Raw genomic sequence first — 24,902 nt, forward strand, 5'->3', positions numbered from 1 at the left:
TCCAATTATTTGGTTTCATCATGGTGTTATAAACCATTGTGTTGGTTCAGTAACTTGATACCAGAACACTTCACTGTTTTATTAGCACTCATTTATTTCGTCAGTTCTAACATTTTTAACATCAGTCAAATCTGTAATAGTGGCACTTTAAATGGGGAGTTTGGAAAGAATGACTGTAAAATGATCTGCACATGGAGTAAACAAAATCTGGGAAGTCATAATATTCAGCTTTCCAAGGTCAATCCAAATACTTTTCAAGGTACTTCTCACAGGAAGTAACTCCCTTTTTTCTATGTGAAAAGGATGTAATCCAGTGATGTATTATAAAATTTTTAGTATGTTTGTGATTTAGTCTTTCCAATGTCATTTGGGTATTATATTACTTTCTTGTGGCTGACGTAGCAAATTATTACAAGCTGGTGGCTTAAAACAACAGAAAGTTATTCTCTCACAATTCTGGAAGCCAGAAGCAGAAGTCCAAAATCATTATCACTGAGTGAAACCAAAGTGCCAGCGGGGCCATGCTCCCTCTGGGGGCCCAAGGGAGACTCGGTTCCTTGCCTCTTCCTGCTTCTGGTAGCTGCCAGCAATCCTTGTCTTGTGGTTGCATCACTCCAATCTCTGCCTCTGTGATCACTTTGCCTTCTCCTCTTCTTCTGTGTAATCTCCTCTACTTCTCTCTTATAAAGACAGTTGTGATTGCATTTAGGGCCCATGCAAATAATCCAGGATAATCTCCCCATCTCAAAAATCCTTCATTTGGAGTGACATCACCAAGACGGTGACCTAGAATTTTCCTGGCTTCCCTCCTCTTCACAAGGAGAAAATTAACTACTATTCAAGGACAAGATACTACTGAGAGAATCCTAGAACATGGGGGTGAGGTTGAAGAACCACCCCCTGCCCCCCCACACACCACAGAGACCAAGAGAAACTGCATTAGAAGGTAAGAGAAGTGGCTACACGTTGACGGCATTGCCCTTTTCCCAGGCCAGCACAGCAGCACACAGAGAGGTCTCCCCTGGGCCTCTGGTTCCTCCAGGGGGAAAAGAGAACCCAGAGGAAAACCAGCTCTCCCAGAGTTGTGGGTAACATTGCAGGAGCCCCTACTCTGATCTCACACCTCAGGGATTGTTGGGGAATCTGTGGGGCTGGACCACTGGAAATCTGACTGTGATGGAGATGCGGGGAGGTGTTCGCAGTGACTACCACACAGATCTTGGCAGACCAAGTTCATTCCTGCAACTCCCCAGTAGTAATCCTAATCAGAGGCTTTACTTATCTGAAAAATCTAGTTGGAGGTACATTCTGACCAGAGAACTAGGTAGAGTATAGATCTACTTGATTCAGATCCTCAAATGAGGAGTTTTGCCAACGTTGAAGCCTGGTTTGCCCACATCCAGGCAAGGAGCTGAATCACAGCCCCACCTGCTGTGAAGATTGTCTTGTGACCCTATCTGACCAGAAGGGCTGGAGACAATTCCAGGAAGCTATGTGATCCAGTGGCACACAAACCAAGAGGTGAGCAGAGCCAAGAGTTTGCAGAGCAAAGCCAGTGGCCCTGTTCACTTAGGAAACTTGTAATGTAGGTCAGCTTCAGTTAAGACAACAAACAGCTTTACTGGATTTAGAGTTGCTTGTCCTGCTGTGCCTGGACAAGGAATCTAATTCATAGCTCTACTCATTGCTGAATACAGCCTTCATCTTGTCTGGACAGGGAACTGAACTGCAGCACACAGAAATATCCCATCCAACAGCCTTACATACAGTGGTACTGGGACAGAAAGCAGAGTTTATGGCTTTCCCAGTCTGCAGAGCAAAACTGGTGGCCTCACCTGACCAAGGAATCAGTGCATACTCTTTGAATCCCCAAATAATGAGGGGGAACCCAGGCCCTGGGTCTCATCGTGCTGTCCTGCCAGGGCAAGGAAGCTAATTTGTAGCCCCATCTACTACTGTATGTAGTACCTAGTCCCAACCTTCTAGTAAGCCTTACCAGAGAATCCAAGCAACAATGGAGCCCATCCTGTAGCCTTACTTGGGTAGGAAACCAAGCCAAAAGTCCCATCCAACTGTTCCCAGACAGTGCCACAATCCTCATCCTTGTCCTTAGAGCTTGAACTCTTGCTTTGCCTCAGAATAGACCATAATAACAGCCCCACCTGCCCAAGGACATTACCAGAAGACATACCCAGAAATTTAAACTAAGCTGACTGGTCAAAAACTGTTTTTGCCAAAGCAAACTTGTAAGTCTGGAAGAAGAACCCAAATACTCAAATGTGTGGATGCCAATGTAAGGAATCAAGTATCACAAAAAATCAGATCAATATAACACCAGCAAAGGAAACAAATAAAGCTCCAATAACTAAAAAATGGGGATCTGTGAACTGTCAGACAAAGAATTCAGAATAATCCTCTTAAGCAAGTTAAGTAAACTATAAGAAAACACGAACAGACACTAAATGAAATTAGGAAAACAATGCATGAACAAAATGAGAAATATGATAAGGAAATAGCAACTATCAAAAAAAAAAAAAGAACAAATCCAAACAAAACAAAAAACCAAACAGAAATCCTAGAGTTGAAAAATGCGATAACTGAACTGAAGAATTCAGTAGTTTCATAAGTAGACTTGACAATGCAGAAGAAGGAAGGTCTCTAAGATAGGACAGTCAAAATTACCCAGTCAGAGGAGCAAAAAGAATTTTTAAAAAGTGACGAAATCCTATGGGAATTATGGGACACAGTGAAAAGAAACAATATTTGCACTATGGGAATCCCAGGAGGTAAGCAGAAAGAGAAAGGGACAAAAAGTATATTTAAAGCAATAATGACTGAAAACTTCCTGAACCTGGGGAGAAAAATGGACATCCAGATAAATGAGGCTCAAAAGACCCCAAATAGGTTGAATCCAAATAGGACTCATTATAATTAAATTGTCAAAAGTCAGAAAAAAAAGATTTTTTTTATGAGAGAGAATGTTTTATTTTATAGGTACATAACTATGGAATATAGATTTTTTAATATTATATGTCTGTATATATATTATAGTATATATATAAAATATGGTTATATACACACATACATTCAAGACAATACTTTTAGTGGTTCTGATAACATAAAGCACAAAGATTTAAAATAATATTTGAATAATTACAAAAGTTTTCATACCAAACACAGTGCAGATGACTTATGGAAACACTTTCTAAGAACACTCATTTTTACTGATTCAATCTTTTCAAACATGATCTCAACCAATACAAAGAACTTAATAATGATGTATATAAATCACTATAAATGTACTCTAATTTGATCAATAAGGCTGTCAATTCAAAAAAATAACAATATTCATTTTCTTCCTCCTGGAAATAGGATTCTCTTCAGAATGGTTTATTATTTCTTGGTAACTTTCATTATCTTATGTTCAAGTTATACTTAAGAATTAAATAACTATATTGAATTTGTATTTTTCATTTTTTGTTGAAGTATTGTTGATTTACAAAATTATACTAGTTTCTGATGTACAACAATGATTCAGTATTTTTATAGATTATACTCCATTTAAAGTAATATCAAAACAACGGCTATATTTCCCTGTGCTGTACAATATATCCTTGCTACTTATCTATTTTAAACATAGTAGTTTATATCTCTTAATACCATACCCCTATCGTACCCCTTCTCCCTTCCCTTTCCCCACTGGTAACCACTAGTTTGTTCTTTATATTTGTGAGTCTCTTTCTGTTTTGTTATATACATTATTTGTTTTATTTTTTAGATTCCATGTATAAGTGATAATGCAGAGTATTTGTCTTTCTCTGTCTGACTTATTTCACTAAGCATAACACCCTCTAAGTCCATTCATGCTGTTGCAAATGGCAGGATTTCATTCTTTCTTATGTCTGAGTAATATTCTTTATCCATCCATCAGTTAATGGACTGTTATGTTGTTTCTCTATCTTGGCTACTGTAAATAATGCTGCTATGAATATTGGCATGCATGTATCTTTTCAAATTAGTGTTTTTCTTTTCAAAGAATTTTAAGAACAACAAGAGAAAGAGAGAAGTTACACACAAGGGAAACCCTGTAAGACTATTGGTGGATTTCTCAGGAGAAACTTTTTAGGCCAAGAGAAAATAAAATGAAATATTCAAAATATTAAAAGAAAATAACTGTCAACCAAGAATTCTATTCCTGGTGAAGCTGTCCTTCAGAAACAAGGGAGGAATAAAGACTTTCCTGAGCAAACAAAATCTGAGGAAGTTCATTACCACTAGAACTGCCTTACAAGAAATGCTAAAGGGAGTTCTTTGAGTCAAGAAAAAAGAATGCTAAATGTCATAAAAACATAAAAAGATGGATGTTAGCTGAATCTACTGTGGTAATCAGTTCATAAGATCTGTAAATCAAGCCATCATGCTCTTCTCCTTAAACTTATACAGTGATGTATGACAATTATTTCTCAAAAAATGGGGGCAAAAAGATATATGAGAGAGGTGATCTCTCTCAGCCATGTGAGAGCAAGAAGGCAGCCATCTGCAAACCAGAAAGAGAGCTCTCACCAAGAACCCAAAATTTCTGGCACCCTGATCTTAGACTTCCAGCATCCAAAACTGTGAGAAATAAATGTTTGTTATTTAAAGAAAATGTCCATCGACAGATGAATGGATAAAAAGATGTGGTACATATATACAATGGAATATTACTCAGCCATAAGAAGGAAAAAAATTGGGTCATTTTTAGAGATGTGGATGGACCTAGGTAGGGACTGTCACACAGAGTGAAGTAAGAAAGAGAAAACCAAATATCGTATATTAATGCATATATGTGGAATCTAGAAAAATGGTATAGATGAATCTATTTGCAGGGCAGGAATAGAGACACAGACATAGAGAATGGATGTGTGGACAGAGGGAGGGGGTGGGATGAATTGGGAGATTGGGACTGATGTATGTGCACTGCCATGTGTAAAACAGATAGCTAGTGGGAATCTGCTGTGTAGCACAGGGAGCTCACCTGGTGCTCTGTGGTGACCTAGATGGGTGGGATTGTGGGTGGTGGTGGTGGGAAGGAGGTCCAAGAGGGAAGGGATATATGTATACATAGTTGATTCACTTTGTTGTACAGTAGAAACTAACACAACATTGTAAAGCAATTATACCCCAATTTAAAAAAAAAAGAAAGAAAAAAGAAAAATCCTTCATTTAATCACATATGCAATCTTTTTGCTGTTGTTGTTATATAAGGCAACAATTGCAAATTCCAGAGATTGGGACATGTATATCTTTGGGGGGAACCACTGTTCAGCCCACCACATGTATCAACATCATTTGAGGAATTAAAAATCACAGTAGTCTGCCCTTCACAGAACAGACATTGGAGATCTTTGGTAGTTTCATTAAGTAAAAAAATAGTGGCCCTAGAGGGTCTTGAGCTTCAATCATTAGGTGATTCTTGGTAAGCTTGCCTATTTGAGTTGACTTACAAATGAGATAAAAGAGAACTCAGTCCTTTGTATACACTTAGCTATTTTCCCTCTCCTGACTTTACCAAATTCATCAGATATGTGTAAGATGTGAAAAAGATCCTGAGAGCTACACTATATCCACAGTGTTCACACCATGTGTGTATGTTGAATATATTTACCCATTTGGTCAAGAGGCAGAAGCAATGCAGTGGAAAAAGTATGAGTTTATCACAGAACTGCTTTTAAATCTCTGAAGTATGACTTCAGGAAGGTTATTTAACCTGAATCTGGTTTATCTCAGATTTCAGTGTTTATCCATGCAGGGTTTTTGAGAGATTTAAATGGCACTTAACACAATTCTTAACACATTGTATACATTTAAAAGTTTTATAACTATCTCTTATTTTCCTTCCCCACATTCATAACTCTAGAATTTGGTTTTTATTACCTCCAATGTCAGTACTCATATGTGTAGTTTTTTTCTGGTCTCTTCTGTATTTCATTTTACAAAGCAATATCAGATTCATTGTCCTGAAATGCAATTTCATATTCATGCAATTTCCCTCAACACATAAAGTACATACTGAGTTTATGTCACCTATAAATGAGTCTAAAGCTTGACTTTACATTTGCAGTTGTAATGGTTAATTTTATGTGTCAACTTGACTGGGTCATGGGATGCTCAGTTTTCTGGTTAAGCATTATCTCCAGGTGCATCTGTGAGGGTGTTTCCATTTGAATCAATAAAGCAATTGCCCTCTCCAGTGTGAGTGGGCATTATCTAATGCAATGAGGGACTGAATAAAACAAGGAACAAAGAGGCAGAGGAAGGGAAACTTTGCTTTCTCTGCCTGACTGCTAAAACTGGGACTTATACCATTGGTGCTCCTGGATCTCATCTTCCTGGTGCCAGGAAGTATCTGGGAATACAACACCTAGTGGTTTATAGTTTAGTCAGAAAAAGCACATTAATGTATTTCAATGAAGCACCCAAGTGTGAGGATAAAAATTCGCACATAGTAACTAAAGAAAGAAGTATGGATTGTACTTATCCCAACTGCAAGGAAAAAAAGAGAGCCAGTGACATGTTCCTGGAGGAAAGAATGCCTGAAGTCTCAAAGGATGAGAAGTTAGTTGACCAAGCAAAGACTCATAGACTGAGTAAAGGCATGAAACACAAAATAAATTATGTTTGCCATGGATCCATCATGTGAGATAAGGAATGATGAGAAATGAGCCTGGGAAGGAGAGTAGGTTTCTGTTCATAGCGGTGTTGTGAATCATACTAATGTGCTTGGACTTTGCTCTATAGACATTTGGGGATCATTGGAGTGTTTCAAGCCTAGGAGTGCCATGGTCAAGTGTGCATTACAGGCAGATCATTTTGTCAGGATTGAGGAGGATGACTCAGAGTAAGTCAAGATTGTAAGCAGAAGGTTTGTAGCAGGTAGTTCTCATAGAACAAAATTTATGGAAATGTATTCTCATGTCTATGTATGAACATAGGGACAGCATAGTTCCTTCATCTTCCTGTCCCAACAACTTGTACACCAGGAAGTATTAATAGAATGAGTTCCACAGCAGGATGGACAGAGTTTCTTGATGAAAGCATTGCTATTAAAGTTCTCACATAAAGAATATGTTATGGAACCAACTTGTCAGGAACCAACACAATTAGAACAAAACTAACTATTTTCTAACTACCATTCAGATGGAATGGATATCATGACAGAAGTACACTTTATCACTTAATAATACTGGAAGTTAAATCAAATTAATGTCAGGAAATGACATTACAACTCTCATCTAAGCAGCTTATATGGTCAAACTAGATGTGAGTGCTGTGACACATGTAGAGAAAGGCTTTTTATAGATCCTAGGACTTTGCTTTCAGAGGTTATTGCCAATGGAAGCCATAATGCTAAACATTAGCACCAGCTTAAAAAAAAAAAGAAGGCATATTTTTATGGTCAATAGGAACACCTGTTGTTACACTTTCTGAGATATAGGTAATCACATTCTCTGCATTGGGACAAAAATAAATAAATAAATATCAAAGGAAAGTAGGGAGCATCCTCTTGTGTATATTTAAGTACATCTCCTGATACTGCAATTTCCTTTTCCTCCTCATCATACCTCAGTCATACTTTTTGTATGCAGGTCACTCCTCTTTATTTTGCAAGTCAAAGGCTGGCTTCATAGGTTGATGGGTTAACTGAGAGCTGCTAAATAAGCTACTGCATTCAGGTTATAGCATTTGACTGAGAGTGGAGAACAATTTGTCTATGACTTTGGTTCAGTGGAAACCTCTACTAGGTTAAGGGTTTGAACTAAGCCAGTTTTCAAATCCCTTCTTCATGCTTCTAAAAATGTGCAGTTCTAACCCTCTTCCTGATATGTTTGGAAAGAAGTAGTTATCTCCATTAAGTTCTATAGGATTTTCAGGAAGCTTTTTCCTAAAGGCAACTCTTCCTTCATGGGGGTCATGCTGTGAGTCAATTTGATACATTGTCCAGAGTTTATGGAGCTCTCTGAAAATGTACAGAAATTGGTAGCATTTATCTCTTGATGTAGCATATAGCTCATAGCAAGGTCTTAAAACCCAGGTCAGAAATCCAATTTTATTTCCACTAAGTGTGTCTACTGTGTCCCTTTGTTTGGATCCTGTTGTGCTGGTTTTATTCTTGGATTTAGTGTTCCAATCACTGGTGCAGAGTAACTCCCACTTCCCGTTTCTCTTCCCTGCTCATCCAAGTGGTAAAAAGTCCCCTTTTCATGCTCTAACAATGCTTCTTTTCCTGCCTCAATATCTACAAAGACACCCTGCCTGGTCCTTTACTGAACTGAAATATCTTTTGACCTTCGAAATCAGGTTTCCCTAACTGACACGATTACCTCTTTCTTCCTCCCAACCCTGGATGAACATTTTGTATATGTTCTTTCTTCAAAAACTAATTGTTGATAAGCTTTTATGAAATCACCAATGCATTATTGATCAGGGTGAATAGACAATGACTAATTCCTGGATATGATGAATAAGGTCCAGAAGGAATCCATTTTCTGGGCCAAGGCTGAAGCATACACAATTTAGATAATGATATATAATTATATTAGTCATAATTATAATTTGCTTGCCTTATGTAGAAGCATTTGCACAGAGGACAATTATAGTATACTTAACTGAAAACAATACTTAAACTATTGTCCCTATTTTAGGAAATAGCTTTAATTTCTACTCTGTATTAGACCTCTTGCCAAGAACTGCTTAATAGCAAGTGAGTCAAATGGTGTGACTTTCTTCTCTCTTATCAGACACATAATTTGATGGCCAAGATAAAAAAAATTAAGAGATAAAAGAAGAAAAATAAAAGTTTTCATTAATGTTTCATTTGTATGCTCTTTCCCAAGATGATATTTATGGTCCAAATAAAATATATATATTTTAGAATTGAGGAAGTAAGTAGCTAGCATTTAACTCTAGGCTCTTGTAATAGTCAGATTTATTTATTTAATTTTGGAAATTTATTTTATTTCTTTGTTATACAGCAGGTTCTTGTTAGTTATCTATTTTATACATATTAGTGTATACGTGTCAATCCCAATCTCCCAATTCATCCCACCACCACCCCTGTCCACACTGTTTTCCCCTCTTGGTGTCCATACGTTTGTTCTCTACATCTGTGTCTCTATTTCTGCCTGCAAACCAGTTCATCTGTACCATTTTAGGAGCCTACTTTTCTTTTTCATTTTTATAACATCTTTATTGGAGTATAATTGCCTTAAAATGGTGTGTTAGTTTTTGCTTTATAAAAAAGTGAATCAGTTATACATATACATACATTCCCATATCTCTTCCCTCTTGCATCTCCCTCCCTCCCACCCTGCTTACCCCCCCCCCCCAGTTGGTCACAAAGCACCAAGCTGATCTCCCTGTGCTATGTGGATGCTTCCCACCAGCTATCTATTTTAAGTTTCATAGTGCATATAGGTCCATGCCACTCTCTCACTTTGTCACAGCTTACCCTTCCCCCTCCCCATATCCTCAAGTCCATTCTCTAGTAGGTCTGTGTCTTTATTCTCATCTTGGCCCTATTCTCATCTTGGCCCTAGGTTCTTCATGACCATTTTTTTTTTCTTAGATTCCATATATATGTGTTAGCATATGGTATTTGTTTTTCCTTTTCTGACTTACATCACTCTGTATGACAGACTCTAGGTCCATCCACCTCACTACAAATAATTCAATTTCATTTCTTTTTATGGCTGAGTAATATTCCATTGTACATATAGGCCATATCTTGTTTATGCATTCATCTGTTGATGGATGCTTAGGTTGCTTCTATGTCCTGGCTATTGTAAATAGAGCTGCAATGAACAATTTGGTACATGACACTTTTTGAATTATGGTTTTCTCAGGGTATATGCTCAGTAGTGGGATTGCTGGGTCATATGGTAGTTCTACCTTTAGCTTTTTAAGGAACCTCCATACTGTTCTCCATAGTGGCTGTATCAATTTACATTCCCACCAAGAGTGCAAGGGGGTTCTCTTTCCTCCACATCCTCTCAAGCATTTATTGTTTGCAGATTTTTTGATGATGGCCATTCTGACCGGTGTGAGATGATATCTCATTGTAGTTTTGATTTGCATTTCTCTAATGATTAATGATGTTGAGAATTCTTTCATGTGTCTGTTGGCAATCTGTATATCTTCTTTGGAGAAATGTCTATTTAGGTCTTCTGCTCATTTTTGGATTAGGTTGTTTATTTATTTATTTTTTTTATATTGAGCTACATGAGCTGCTTGTAAATTTTGGACATTATTCCTCTTTCACTTGCTTCATTTGCAAACATTTTCTCCCATTCTGAGGATTGTCCTTTCATCTTGTTTATGGTTTCCTTTGCTGTGCAAAAGCTTTTAAGTTTCATTAGGTCCCATTTGTTTATTTTTGTTTTTATTTCCATTTCTCTAGGAGCAGGGTCAAAAAGGATCTTGCTGTGACTTATGTCATAGAGTGTTCTGCCTATGTTTTCCTCTAAGAGTTTTCTAGTGTCTGGCCTTCCATTTAGGTCTTTAATCCATTTTGAGTTTATTTTTGTGTATGGTGTTAGGGAGCATTCTAATTTCCTACTTCTACATGTACCTGTCCAGTTTTCCCAGCACCAATTATTGAAGAGGCTGCCTTTTCTCCATTGTATATTCCTGCCTCCTTTATCAAAGATAAGGTGACCATATGTGCATGGGTTTATCTCTGGGCTTTCTATCCTGTTCCACTGATCTATATTTCTGTTTTTGTGCCAGTATCATACTTTCTTGATTACTGTAGCTTTGTAGTATAGTCTGAAGTCAGGGACCCTGATTCCTCCAGCTCCATTTTTAGTCTAAAGATTGCTTTGGCTATTCAGGGTTTTTTGTGTTTCCATACAAATTGTGAAATTTTTTGTTCTAGTTCTGTGAAAAATGCCAGTGGTAGTTTGACAGGGATTGAATTGAATCTGTAGATTGCTTTGGGTAGTAGAGTCATTTTCACAATGTTGATTCTTCCAAACCAAAAACATGGTATATCTCTCCATCTATTTGTATCATCTGTAATTTCTTTCATCAGTGTCTTATAATTTTCTGCATACACGTCGTTTGTCTCCTTAGGTAGGTTTATTCCTATTTTATTCTTTTTGTTGCAATGGTAAATGGCAGTGTTTTCTTAATTTCACTTTCAGCTTTTTCATCATTAGTGTATAAGAATGCTAGAGATTTCTGTGCATTAAATTTGTATCCTGCTACCTTACCTAGTTAATTGATTAGCTCTAGTAGTTTTCTGGTAACATCTATAGGATTCTCTATGTATAGTATCATGTCATCTGCAAACAGTGACAGTTTTATTTCTTTTTTGATTTGGATTCCCTTTACTTTTTTTCTTCTCTGACTGCTGTGGCTAAAACTTCTAAAACTATGTTGAATAATAGTGGCGAGAGTGGACAACCTTGTCTTGTTCCTGATCTTATTGGAAATAATTTCAGTTTTTCACCACTGAGGACAATGTTGGCTGTGGGTTTCACATATATGGCCTTTATTATGTTTAGGAAAGTTCCCTCAATGCCTACTTTCTGGGGGGGTTTTATCATAAACGGGTGTTGAATTTTGTCAAGAGCTTTCTCTGCATCTATTGAGATGATTGTATGATTTTTCTCCTTCAATTTGTTAATATGGTGTATCACATTGATTGATTTGCATATATTGAAGAATCCTTGCATTCCTGGGATAAATCCCTCTTGATTACAGTGTATGATCCTTTTAATGTGCTGTTGCATTCTGTTTGCTAGTATTTTGTTGAGGATTTTTGCATCTATGTTCATCAGTGATATTGGCCTATTTTCTTTCTTTGTGACATCTTTGTCTGGTTTTGGTATCAGGGTGATGGTGGCCTCATAGACTGAGTTTCGGAGTGTTCCTCCCTCTGCTATATTTTGGAAGAGTTTGAGAAGGATAGGTGTTAGCTCTTCTTTAAAGGTTTGATAGAATCCACCTGTGAAGCCATCTTGTCCTGGGCTTTTGTTTGTTGGAAGATTTTTAACTGCAGTTTCAATTTCAGTGCTTGTTTTTGGTCTGTTCATATGTTCTATTTCTTCCTGGTTCAGTCTCCAAAGGCTGTGCTTTTCGAAGAATTTGTTCATTTCTTTGAGGTTGTCCATTTTATTGGCCTAAAGTTGCTTGTAATAATCTCTCATGTTCCTTTCTATTTCTTCAGTGCCAGTTGTTACTTTTCCTTTTTCATTTCTCTTTCTATTGATTTGAGTCTTCTCCTTTTTTTTTTTTTTTTTTTTTTTTTTGCTGTACATGGGCCTCTCACTGTTGTAGCCTCTCCCATTGCAGCGCACATTCTCCAGCTGTGCAGGCTCAGTGGCCATGGCTCACGGTCCCAGCCGCTCCATGGCATGTGGGATCTTCCTGGACCAGGGAACGAACCCACGTCCCCTGCATTGGCAGGCAGACTCTCAACCACTGCGCCACCAAGGAAGCCCCTCTCTTTTTTTCTTGATGAGTCTGGCTAATGGTTTATCAATTTTGTGGGTTTTTTCAAAGAACCAACTTTTAGTTTTATTTACCTTTGCTATCATTTCCTTCATTTCTTTTTCATTTATTTCTGATCTGATCTTTATGATTTCTTTCCTTCTGCTAACTTTGGGGTATGTTTGTTCTTCTTTCTCTAATTGTTTTAGGTGTAAGTTTAGGTAGTATATTTGAGACGTTTCTTGTTTCTTAAGGTAGTATTGTATTGCTCTAAACTTCCCTGTTAGAACTGTTTCTGCTGCATCCCATAGGTTTTGAGCCATCGTGTTTTCATTGTCATTTATTTCTAGGAATTTTTTGATTTCCTCTTTGATTTATTCAGTTATCTCTTGGTTATAAAGTAGTGTATTCTTTAGCTTCCATGTGTTTGTATTTTCTACAGATTTTTTTCCTGTAATTGATATCAAGTCTCATAGCGTTTTGGTTAGAAAAATACTTGATACGATTTCAAATTTCTTAAATTCACCAAGGTTTGATTTTTGACCCAAGATATGATCTACCCTGGAGAATGTTTCATGAGCACTTGAGAAGAATGTGTATTCTGTTGTTTTCGAATGGAATGTCCTATAAATATCAATTAAATCCATTTTGTTTAATGTATCATTTAAAGCTTGTATTTCCTTATTTAATTTCATTTTGTATGATCTGTCCATTGGTGAAAGTGGAGCATTAAAGTGTTATACTATATTGTGTTACTGTCAATTTCCCCTTTTATTACTGTTAGTATTTGCCCTATGTATTGAGGTGCTCCTATGTTGGGTGCGTAAATATTTACAATTGTTATATCTTCTTCTTGCATCAATCCCTTGATCATTATGTAGTGTCCTACTTTGACTCTTGTAATAGTCCTTATTTTAAAGTCTATTTTGTCTGATATAAGAATTTCTACTCCAGCTTTCTTTTGATTGCCATTTGCATAGAATATCTTTTCCATCCCCTCACTTTCAATCTCTGTGTGTCCCTAAGTCTGAAGTGGGTCTCTTGTAGACAGCATATATACGGGTTTTGTTTTTGTATCCATTGAGCCAGTCTATGTCTTTTGGTTGGAGCATTTAATCCATTTACATTTAAGGTAATTATCGATATGTATGTTCCTATTCCCATTTTCTTAATTGTTTTGGGTTTGTTATTGGAGATCTTTTCCTCCTCTTGTGTTTCCTTCCTAGAGAAGTTCCTTTAGCATTTTTTGTGGAGTTGGTTTTGTAGTGCTGAATTCTCTTAGCTTTTGCTTGTCTGTAAAGATTTTAATATCTCCATCAAATCTTAATGAGATCCTTGCTGTGTAGAGTAATCTTGTTTGTAGGACTTCCTCCTTCATTACTTTAAATATGTCCTGCCACTCCCTTCTGTCTTGCAGAATTTCTGCTGAAAACTCAGCTGTTAACCTTATGGGGATTCCCTTATGTGTTATTTGTTGTTTTTCCTTCGTTGCTTTTAATATTTTTTTTTGTATTTAATTTATTTATTTATTTTTTTGCGATATGCGGGACTCTCACCTTGTGGCCTCTCCCATCGTGGAACACAGGCCCCGGATGCACGGGCCCAGTGGTTATGCCTCATGAGCCCAGCCGCTCTGGGGCACATGGGATCCTCCCAGACTGGGGCACGAACCCCCGCCCCCAGCATCGGCAGGCGGACCCCCAACCACTGCGCCATCAGGGAAGCCCGTATTTAATTTTTGATAGTTTGATTAATATGTGTCTTGCCATGTTTCTCCTAGGATTTATCCTGCATGGGACTCTCTGTGATTCCCGGACTTGATTATCTATTTCCTTTCCTATATTAGGGAAGTTTTCAACAATAATCACTTCAAATATTTTCTCAGTTCCTTTATTATTCTCTTCTTCTTCTGGAACCCCTATAATTCTAATGTTGGTGCATTTAATGTTGTCCCAGAGGTCTCTGAGGCTGTCCTCAATTCTTTTCATTCTTTTTTCTTTTCTGTTCTGTGGTAGTTATTTCCACTATTTTATCTTCCAGGTCACTTATCCATTGTTCTACCTCAGTTATTCTGCTATTGATCCCTTCTAGAGAATTTTAAATTTCATTTATTGTGTTGTTCATCACTGTTTGTTTGCTCTTTAGTTCTTCTAGGTCCTTGTTAAACGTTTCTTGTATTTTCTCCATTCTATTTCCAAGATTTTGGATCATCTTTACTATAATTATTCTGAATTCTTTTTCAGGTAAATTGCTTATTTCCTCTTCATTTGTTAGTTCTGGTGGGTTTTTACCTTGCTCCTTCATTTGCTGTGTGTTTTTCCGTCTTCTCATTTTGCTTAACTTACTGTATTTGGGGTCTCCTTTTCGCAGGCTTCAGGTTCGTAGTTCCCATTGTTTTTGGTGTCTGTCCCCAGTGGATAAGTTTGGTTCAGTGGGTTGTTTAGGTTTCTTGGTGGAGGGTACTAGTGTCTGTATTCTGGCAGATGAGGCTTGATCTTGTGTTTCTGACAGGCAGGTCCTCTTTTGGTGGTGTGTTTTGAGGGTGTCTGTGGCCTTATTATGATTTTAGGCCACCTCTCTGTTAATGGATGGTGTTGTGTTCCTGTCTTGCTAGTTGTTTGGCATAGGGTGTCCAGCAGTGTAGCTTGCTTGTCGGTGAGTGAAGCTGGGTCTTGACATTGAGATGGAGATCTCTGGGAGATTTTCGCCAGTTGATATTATGTGGTGATGGGAGGTCTCTTGTTTACCAGTGTCCTGAACTTGGCTCTCCCACTTCAGAGTCACAACCCTGACACCTGGCTGGAGCACCAAGAGACTTTCATCCCCACAGCTCAGAATAAAAGGGAGAAAAAATAGAAAGAAAGGAAGAAAGAAGGAAAGAAAGAAAGAAGATAAAGTAAAATAATATAAAATAAAATAGTTATTAAAATAAAAAATAATTATTAAGAAAAAAATTTAAAAAAGTAATAATAATAAAAGAAGGACAGATATAACCCTAGAACAAATAGTAAAAGCAAAGTTATACAGACAAATCATACACAGAAACATACATATACACACTCACAGAAAGTGAAAAAGGGAAGGAAATATATATATATATCTTTGTTCCCAAAGTCCACGTCCTGAATTTGGCATGATTCGTTGTCTGTTCAGGTATTTCACAGATGCAGGGTACATCAAGTTGATTGTGGAGATTTAGTCCTTTGCTCCTGAAGCTGCTGGGAGAGATTTCCCTTTCTTTTTTGGTTCGAACAGCTCCTGGGGTCTAGCTTTGGATTTGGACCCACCTCTGTATGTAGGTCGCCTGAGGGCGTCTGTTCTTCTCTCAGACAGAATGAGGTTAAAGGTGCAGCTGCTTCGGGGGCTCTGACTCACTCAGGCCGGGGGGGGGGGGGAGGGAGGGGTACGGATGCGGGGTGAGCCTGTGGCAGCAGAGGCCAGTGTGACATTGCAACTGCCTGAGGCACACTGTGTGTTCTCCCGGGGAAGTTGTTCCTGGATCACGGGACCCTGGCAGTGGCGGACTGCACAGGTTCCCAGGAGGGGCGGTGTGGAGAGTTACCTGTGCTTGCACACAGGCTTCTTGGTGGTGGCAGCAGCAGCCTTAGCATCCTACGCCCATCTCTGGGGTCTGTGCTGATTGCCACAGCTTGTGCCCATCCCTGGAGCTCCTTTAAGCAGCGCTGTTAATCTCCTCTACTCGTGCACCAGGAAACAGAGAGGAAAGAAAAAGTCTCTTGGCTCTTTGGCAGCTCCAGAATTTTTCCCCGACTCCCTCCCGGCTAGCTGTGGTGCATTTGCCCCTTCAGGCAGTGTTCATGCCGCCAACCCCAGTCCTCTCCCTGGGATCCGACCAAAGCCTGAGCCTCAGCTTCCAGACCCCGCCCACCCTGGCAGAGGATCAGACAAGCCTCTCGGGCTGGTGAGTGCTGGTCAGCACCGGTCCTCTGTGCTGGAATCTCTCCGCTTTTCCCTCTGCACCCCTGAGGCTGCACTCTCCTCCACGGCTCTGAAGCTCCCCACCTCCGCCACCCACAGCCTCCGCCTGCAAAGGGGCTTCCTAGTGGGTGGAAACCTTTCCTCCTTCATGGCTCCCTCCCACTGGCGCAGGTCCCGTCCCTATCCTTTTGTCTCTGTTTATGCTTTTTTTTTCTTTTGCCCTACCCAAGTACATGGGGGGTTTGTTGCTTTTGGGGAAGGCTGAGGTCTTCTGCCAGCGTTCAGTAGGTGTTCTGTAGGAAGTGTTCCACATGTAGATGTATTTCTGATGTATTTGTGGAGAGGAAGGTGATCTCCGTGTCTTACTCTTCCACCATCTTGTAGCTCCTCTCCAGAGACTTCTTTTTTGAGAATTGGAAAGACTGTGCTTTTCCCTGTTTCTGTTTTGTTTTGTTTTTTTTTTCCAGTTTCTTTTCTTCTGATTCTATGTTTTGAATCTGATTTTTCCTCAAGTATGTCAGACTGAAAATATCTTGCTTAACTCGTAGTTTGAGCTATTTCTCTTCCAAAACTGGCTGCAAGGACAAGTAGGTCCACATCTAGTCCTACACCACTGGGCCATCGCCCCAGTGCCATCTCCAGTGCATAGTCAAGGGAGTCTTTTGTGTCTCAGAACCTCCCAGTTTGGGCCATGACCAGGTCTAGGGACTAGTGGGGATTAAGAACATAGGCAAAGGCCCTACGTGTATGTGAATCTGATTTGCACAAGGTGTTCTCCATTGGCAGCAACAACAATTGGGAATCTGACTTTTTGTTCTGATTATGTGGTGACCAGTCAGGTAGATGAAAGACATCTAATTCTTCATCTCTAGGGTGAGAGATAATAAATAATTTGGTTTCTTTTGAGCAGGATTATTTATCAGAACTACCCTTTAACCCATGAGTTTTTATGTTCCGTGTTTACTTTCAACCCATGGCTAAGGTTGTTGAACTGAAGCCACAGCCCTCAGTGACTGTGTGCTGTGTCCAGAGATGAGAAAAGGCTCTTCACCTCATTCTGTAAATGTGAAATTTAATCCTAGCTCCAGAAAGTATTAACAATTTAAATTATAAATCCTTACAAAGTAAAGGATCATTTTAGTTTTGTTTACATATTCGATTATTTATATGATTATTCCCAGGATTACCATAATAGAGAGAAACTGAAATTTTAGTATACTTGATGTGCTACCCTTAAAAAAAATACAGAAGTTCCTAGCTCAGAAACATTTTTATGTAAAAACCTAAGTTCCTATTAAAAAATGCACCTTTGATCATATTTGATTTTAAAAAGAATTAAAAATAGGCTAAAAGCCCATTTCATGTTTTTCTGCTAATTTTATCACTGAAAATTATAGCTCAAGTGAAATTTTGTTTTTACAGATTGTTTTGTTTTCTGATGAAGAAGCTAGTTAAACTGAGCATTCTAAACTTTGTACACAAGTTTACTGATTAGAAAAGCTAAAACTGCTGGGCAGGCCTGTATGCCCCAATCACTGCTCTGGTCCCTTCCTGGCAGGCTTGAGTGCTCTGGCAGCCTCAGGAGCAAATGCCAGTAGGTGGCCCACACACAGAGGTGGGGCTGAAACAGCAGCTGAGCCCAGGGGCCATGTGGTTAAGGAAGAAGAGATGAAATCTCTCCTCACGGCTGCATGAACCATGGATTTACATCTCCAGTGACAGCTTCATAAACTCAGAGCCTGTGGAACTACCAAACAGACAACAAGTTATCCTGCAGCTGAGACAAGTCTGGCTTTAGCAGCTGTGGGCTTTGTGGGCACATACACTTGTGGGTTGGGCCAAGCCAGAGTCTGAGCTTCTTCCATAGTTCCCACAGTGGGTCCAGGTACACAACTACTGCAGTCCTAGGACCTGACTTCAGTGAATCTGTGCTGGGCTGGTGAAAACAATGAGTGAGAGTCACTAGGGCCAATAGCTGGACTACCTAGTGTTAAAGTGGAACCAAGAGCAGTGCCTACAACAGTGTACTTTGTGAGTCTGCACAACAGGGGAAAGGTGACACAACAGAACACACTCACAGGTGAACATCTCCAGAGGAGGAATAGGCATTGACTTCTCTCACAGTGGGAGTGCTCCAATCCCACCTACCTCATACCACAGATCAGAAACACAGCTAAAAACAGATCTGGGGACCTCTACTCCAACAACTAGGGAGCAGACCCTGGGGAGGGGAGGCCTTGTTCAATATCTAGGGCTCTGGTCACCACAACAATAGTCAAACCCCCTATCAAGGGGATAATGGCCAGCATACACTGAGGAAAGAGGTGGCAGTCATCCATACTAAAAATAGCATCACACCAAAATAAATAAATAAATAAATAAATAAATAAATAAATAAATAAAAGAAACCCACTCAGGCTACACAGAAATGTTCCCACATAAAAATAGCTCTCCATGACAGTCTGAGGGTCTGACATTGAGAGGAAGAACCGCCCCCCAGAGCATTTAGCCTTGAAGGCCATCAGGGCTTGAGTGCAGGAGTTCCACAGGGCTGGGAGAAACAGAAACTCCACTCTTGGAAGGCACACACAAGGTCTCATGCACATTAGGACCCAGCTCAAAAAACTACCTCCATAGTAACATGAGCTAGACTTACTTAGGGATATTGGAGGTTCTCCTGGGGTGTCAAGGGTTGGCTGTAGTTCACTGTAGGGACAAGGACACTGGTAGTGGAAGTCCCAGGGAATATTAATATGCATGGGCTCTCCCAGAGGTCCACATATTGGCCCTAATTCCTGGCCCCACCCAACAGCCTGTAGCTCCAGTGTTGAAATGCCTCAGGCCAAACAACCAGCAAGACAGGAACACAGTCCCACCCATGAGCATACAGGCTGCCTACAGTTGTACTAAGCTCACAGACACCCCAAAACACACCCCTTGACATGGCCCTGCCCACTAACGAGACAAGACCCAGCTCCACCCATAAGAGGGCAGGCACCAGTCCCTGCCACCAGGAAACCTGCACAAGCCCATGGACCATCCTCATCCACCAGGGGGCAGACACCAGAAGCGAAAGGTAGTACGATCCTGCAGCCTTCAGAAAGGAAACCACACAGTAAATTAGAGAAAATAAGATAACAGAGAAATGTACTGCAGATGAAGAAGCAAGATAAAAACATACAAGAACAACTAAATGAAGAAGAGACAGGCAATCTACCTAAAAAGAATTCACAGTAATGATAGTAAAGATAATTTAAAAATCTCAGAAAAAGAATAGAGGCATAGACCAAGAAGATACAAGAAATGTTTAGCATAGAGATAGAAGACTTAAAGAACAAACAAACAGAGATGAAGATCACAATAACTGAAAAAAAAAAACTAGAAGGAATCAATAGCAGAATAACTGAGGCAGAATAATGAGTAAGTGAGCTGGAAGACAGAGTGGTAGAAATCACTGCTGCAGAACAGAATAAAGAAAAAGAATGAAAAGAAATGAGGACAGTATCAGAGACTTCTTGGACAGCATGAAATGCACCAGCATTCACATTACAGGAGTTCCAGAAGAAGAAGAGAAGAGGAAGGGACTGAGAAAATATTTGAAGAGATTCTATTTGAAAATTTTCCTAACATGGGAAAGGAAATAATCACCCAAGTCCAGGAAGTTCAGAGAGTCCCATACAGAATAAACCCAAGGAGAAGCACACTGAAACACATATTAATCAAACTAACAAAAGTAAATACAAAGAAAAAATATTAAAAGCAACAAGGGAAAAACAACAAGTAATATACAAGGGACTTCCCATAAGGTTATCAGCTGATTTTTCAGCAGAAATTCTGCAGGCCAGAAGGGAGTGGCATGATATATTTAAAGTGATGAAAGGGAAAAATCTACAACCAAGAATACTCTACCCAGCAAGGTTCTCATTCAGATTCAGTGGAGAAATTAATATCTTCACAGGCAAGCAAAAGCTAAGAGAATTCAACACCAAACCAGCTTTGACTCAAATGCTAAAGGAACTTCTCTAGGCAGGAGGGTGGGGTGGGAAGGGGCCACAACTAGAAACTAGAAAATCACAAATGGGAAAGCTCATCTGTACAGGGAAATATACAGTAAAAGTAGGAAGTCATCCTACTTATGACTTTGTACATATCATCCAAATATGATATCAAAACCAGCAACCATGAGGAGAGTGCAAATGCAGGAAATGGGAATTGCATTTGAAATTAGGAGATCAGCAACTTAAAACAACCTTGTATATATAAAGACTGCTAGAGGGAACTTCAAGATGGCAGAGGATTAAGACTTAGAGATCACCTTCCACAAATGCATCAGAAATAAATTTACATGTGGAACAACTCCTACAGAACACCTACTGAATTCTGGCAGAAGACCTCAGACTTCCCAAAAGACAGGAAACTCTGCACATACCTAGGTAGGGCAAAATAAAAAAAAGAAAAAAACAGAGACAAAAGAATAGGGATGAGACCTGCACCTCTGGGAGTGAGTTGTGAAGGAGGAAAAGTTTCCACACACTAGGAAGGCCCTTCACTGATGGAGACGGGGTGTAGGTGGGTGGGAGAGTGGATGGAGGGGAAGCTTAAGAGCCATGGAAGAGAGTGCAGTAACAGGGGTGCAGAGCAAAGCAGAGAGATTCCTGCACAGAGGATCAGTACCGACCAGCACTCACCAGCCTGAGAGGCTTGTCTGCTCACCTGCTAGGGCGGGTGAGGGCTGGGAGCTGAGGCTCAGGCTTTGGAGGTTGGATCCCAAGGAGAGGACTGGGGTAGGCTGTGTGAACACAGCCTGGAGGGGGCTAGTTCAGCACAGCTAGCCAGGAGAGAGTCTGGGAAAAACTCTAGACCTGCCTAAGAGGCAAGAGACAATTGTTTTTGAGTGTGCAAAGTGAGGGGATTCAGAGCACCGCCTAAACGAGCTCCAGAGACGGGTGCAAGCCATGACTATCAGGGCAGACACCAGAGGTGGGCATGAAATGGTAAGGGTGCTGCAGCCACCAGGAAGCCTGTGTGCAAGCACAGGTCACTATCCACACTTCCCTTCCTGGGAAACTGTGCAGCCTGCCACTGCCAGGGTGCCGTGAACCAGGGACAACTTCCCGAGGAGAACACATGGTGCACCTCAGGCTCTTGCAACGTCATGCTGGCTTCTGCTGTCACAGGCTCATCTGGCATTCCATACCCCTTCCTTCCCACGGCGTGAGTGAGCCAGAGCCCCCTAATCAGCTCCTATTTTAACCCCGTCCTGTCTGGGAGGAGAAAAGATGCCCGAAGGTGACCTACATAAAGAGGCAGAGCCAAATCCAAAGCTGAAACCCAGGAGTTGTGAAAACAAAGTAGAGAAAGGGAAATTTCTCCCAGCAGCATCAGGAGCAGCAGATTAAATCTCCACAATCAACTTGATGTACCCTGCATCTGTGGAATACCTAAATAGACAAAGAATCATCCAAAAATTGAGGCGGTATACTTTGGGAGCAACTGTGCCCTTGGGGTTTGCTTTCTGTATCTAATTGGTTTTTGGTATTATGTTTATCTTAGTTTACCAGTTAGAGCTTGTTATCATTGGTAGATTTGTTTATTGATTTGGTTGCTCTCTTCCTCTTTAAAAAAACAATATATATATATATATATATATATATATATATATATATATATTCTCATTTTTCTCTATTTGTGAGTGTGTATGTGTATGTTTCTTTGTGTAATTTTGTCTGTATAGCTTTAGTTTTACAATTTGTTCAAGGGTTCTGTCTTTTTTTTTTTTTTTTTTTGGTACAGTTTTTAGTGCTTGTTATGACTGGTGGATATGATTTTTGGTTTGGATGCTCTCTTTCTTTCTTTTTATTATTTTTAATTTTTTTTTTATTTTTAACAATATAACTTTTAAATTTTTATTTTAATAACTTATTTTATTTTATTTTTTCTTTCATTTTTTTCATCTCACTTTTCTTCTGAGCCATGTGGCTGACAGTATCTTGGAGCTCTGGCCGGGTGTCAGGCCTGAGCCTCTGAGATGGGAAAGCTGAGTTCAGGACACTGGTCCACCAGAGACTCCCGGCTCCATGTAATATCAAATGGTGAAAACTCTCCCAGAGATCACTATCTCAAAGCTAAGACCAAGCTCCATCAACGACCAGCAAGTAAAGTGCTGGACATCCTATGCCAAAGAACTAGCAAATCAGGAAACAACCACACACATTAGCAGAGAGCCTGTGTAAATTTGTAATACGTTCACAGATACCCCAAAACATCCCAACAGGACACGGTCCTGCCCACGAGAAAACAAGATCCAGCCTCATACACCAGAACACAGGCACCTGTCCCTTCCACCAAGAAGCTTACTCAACCCACTGAACTAACCTTATCCAGTGGGGGCAGATATCAAAAACAATGGGAACTAGGAACTTGCAGCCTGTGAACAGGAGACCCTCAAATACAGTATGTTAAGCAAAATGAGAAGACCTAGAATCATATAGCAGATAAAGGAGCAAAGTAAAAACCCATCAGACCAAATAAATGAACAAGAAATAGGCAGTCTACTGGAAAAAGAATTCAGAGTAATGATAGTAAAAATGACCCAAAATCTTGGAAATAGAATGGAGAAAACAAGAAAAGTTTAACAAGGACCTAGAAGAACTAAAGAGCAAACAATGATGAACAACAGAATAAATGAAATTAAAAATACTCTAGAAGGAGTCAATAGCAAAATAACTGAGGCAGAAGAACAGATAAGTGACCTGGAAGATAAAATAGTGAAAATAACTACCACAGGGCAGAATAAAGAAAATGGGATGAAAAGAATTGAAGAGAGTCTCAGAGACTTCTGGGACAACATTAAATGCACCAACATTAGAATTATAGGGGTACAGGAAGAAGAAAGAAAAAGAAAGGGACTGAGAAAATATTTGAAGAGATTATAGTTGAAAACTTCCTTAATATGGGAAAGGAAATAGTCACTGAAGCCCGGGAAGCACAGAGAGTCCCATAGAGGATAAAGCCAAGGAGAAACATGCCAAGACATATTAATCAAACTTTCAAAAATTAAATACAAAGGAAACATATTAAAAGCAGTAAGGGAAAAGCAACAACAACAACAACAACAAAAAAGCAACAAATAACATACAAGGTAATCCCCGTAAGGTTAACAGCTGATCTTTCGGCAGAAACTCTGAAAGCCAGAAGGGAGTGGAAGGACATATTTAAAGTGATGAAAGGAAAAAGCCTAAAAGCAAGATTACTCTACTCAGCAAGAATCGCATTCAGATTTGATGGAGAAATTAAAACTTTTACAGACAAGCAAAAGCTAATGGAATTCAGCACCAACAAACCAGCCTTCCAACAAATGCTAAAGGAACTTCTCTAGGCAGGAAACACAAGAGAAGGAAAAAACCTACAATAACAAACCCAAAACAATTAAACAATTAAAATGAGAATAGGAACATACATAAAGATAATTACTTTAAATGTAAATGGTTTAAATGCTTCAACCAAAAGATATAGACTGGATGAATGGATACAAAAACAAGACCCATATATACGCTGTCTACAGGAGACCCACTTCTGACCTAGGGACACATACAGAGTGAAAGTGAGGGGATGGAAAAAGATGTTCCATGCAAATGGATATCAAAAGAAAGCTGAAGTAGCAATTCTCATATCAGACAAAATAGACTTTAAAATAAAGACTATTACAAGAGACAAAGAAGGACACTACATATGATCAAGGGATCAACCCAAGAAGAAGATAAAACAATTGTTAATATTTATGCACCCAAAATAGAAGCACCTCAATACATAAGGCAAATGTTAACAGCCATAAAAGGGTAAATTGAGAGCAACACAATAATAGTAGGGGACTTTAATGCCCTACATTAACCAATGGAGAGATCATCCAAAATGAAAATAAATAAGGAAACACAGCTTTAAATGACACATTAAACAGGGTGGACTTAATTGATATGTATAGGACATTTCATCCAAAAATAACAGAATATATTTTCTTCTCAAGTGCTCATGGAACATTCTCCAGGATAGATCATATCTTGGGTCACAAATCAAGCCTTGGAAAATTTAAGTAAATTGAAATCATATCAAGTATCTTTTCCAACCACAATGCTATGAGACTACATATAAATTATAGGAAAAATAAACTGTAAAAAATACAAACACATGGAGGATAAACAGTACATTAATTAAGAATCAAGAGATCACTGAAGAAATCAAAGAGGAAATCAAAAAATACCTAGAAACAAATGACAATGAAAACACGACGACCCCAAATCTATGGGATGAAGCAAAAGCAGTTTAAGAGGGAAGTTTATAGCAATTCAATCCTACCTGAAGAAACAAGAAACATCTCAAATAAACAACATATCTTTATACATAAAGCAATTAGAGAAAGAAGAACAAAAAAACCCCAAAGTTAGCAAAAGGAAAGAAGTATATATATCAGATCAGAAATGAATGAAAAAGAA

The 24,902-nt window shown here is 39.2% G+C and overlaps 1 protein-coding gene across 12 annotated transcripts in view; it reads right to left on the bottom strand.

Moving 5' to 3' along the window:
- Positions 1–24,902, bottom strand: part of GRIK1 (glutamate ionotropic receptor kainate type subunit 1) — a gene marked incomplete at both ends in the record, with an annotated part of 430,298 nt that overhangs the window by 54,988 nt on the left and 350,408 nt on the right. The window lies entirely within an intron of this gene.

The sequence above is a fragment of the Hyperoodon ampullatus genome (assembly GCF_949752795.1).
Source record: "Hyperoodon ampullatus genome assembly, chromosome: 5".
Classification (NCBI taxonomy): domain Eukaryota; kingdom Metazoa; phylum Chordata; class Mammalia; order Artiodactyla; family Ziphiidae; genus Hyperoodon; species Hyperoodon ampullatus.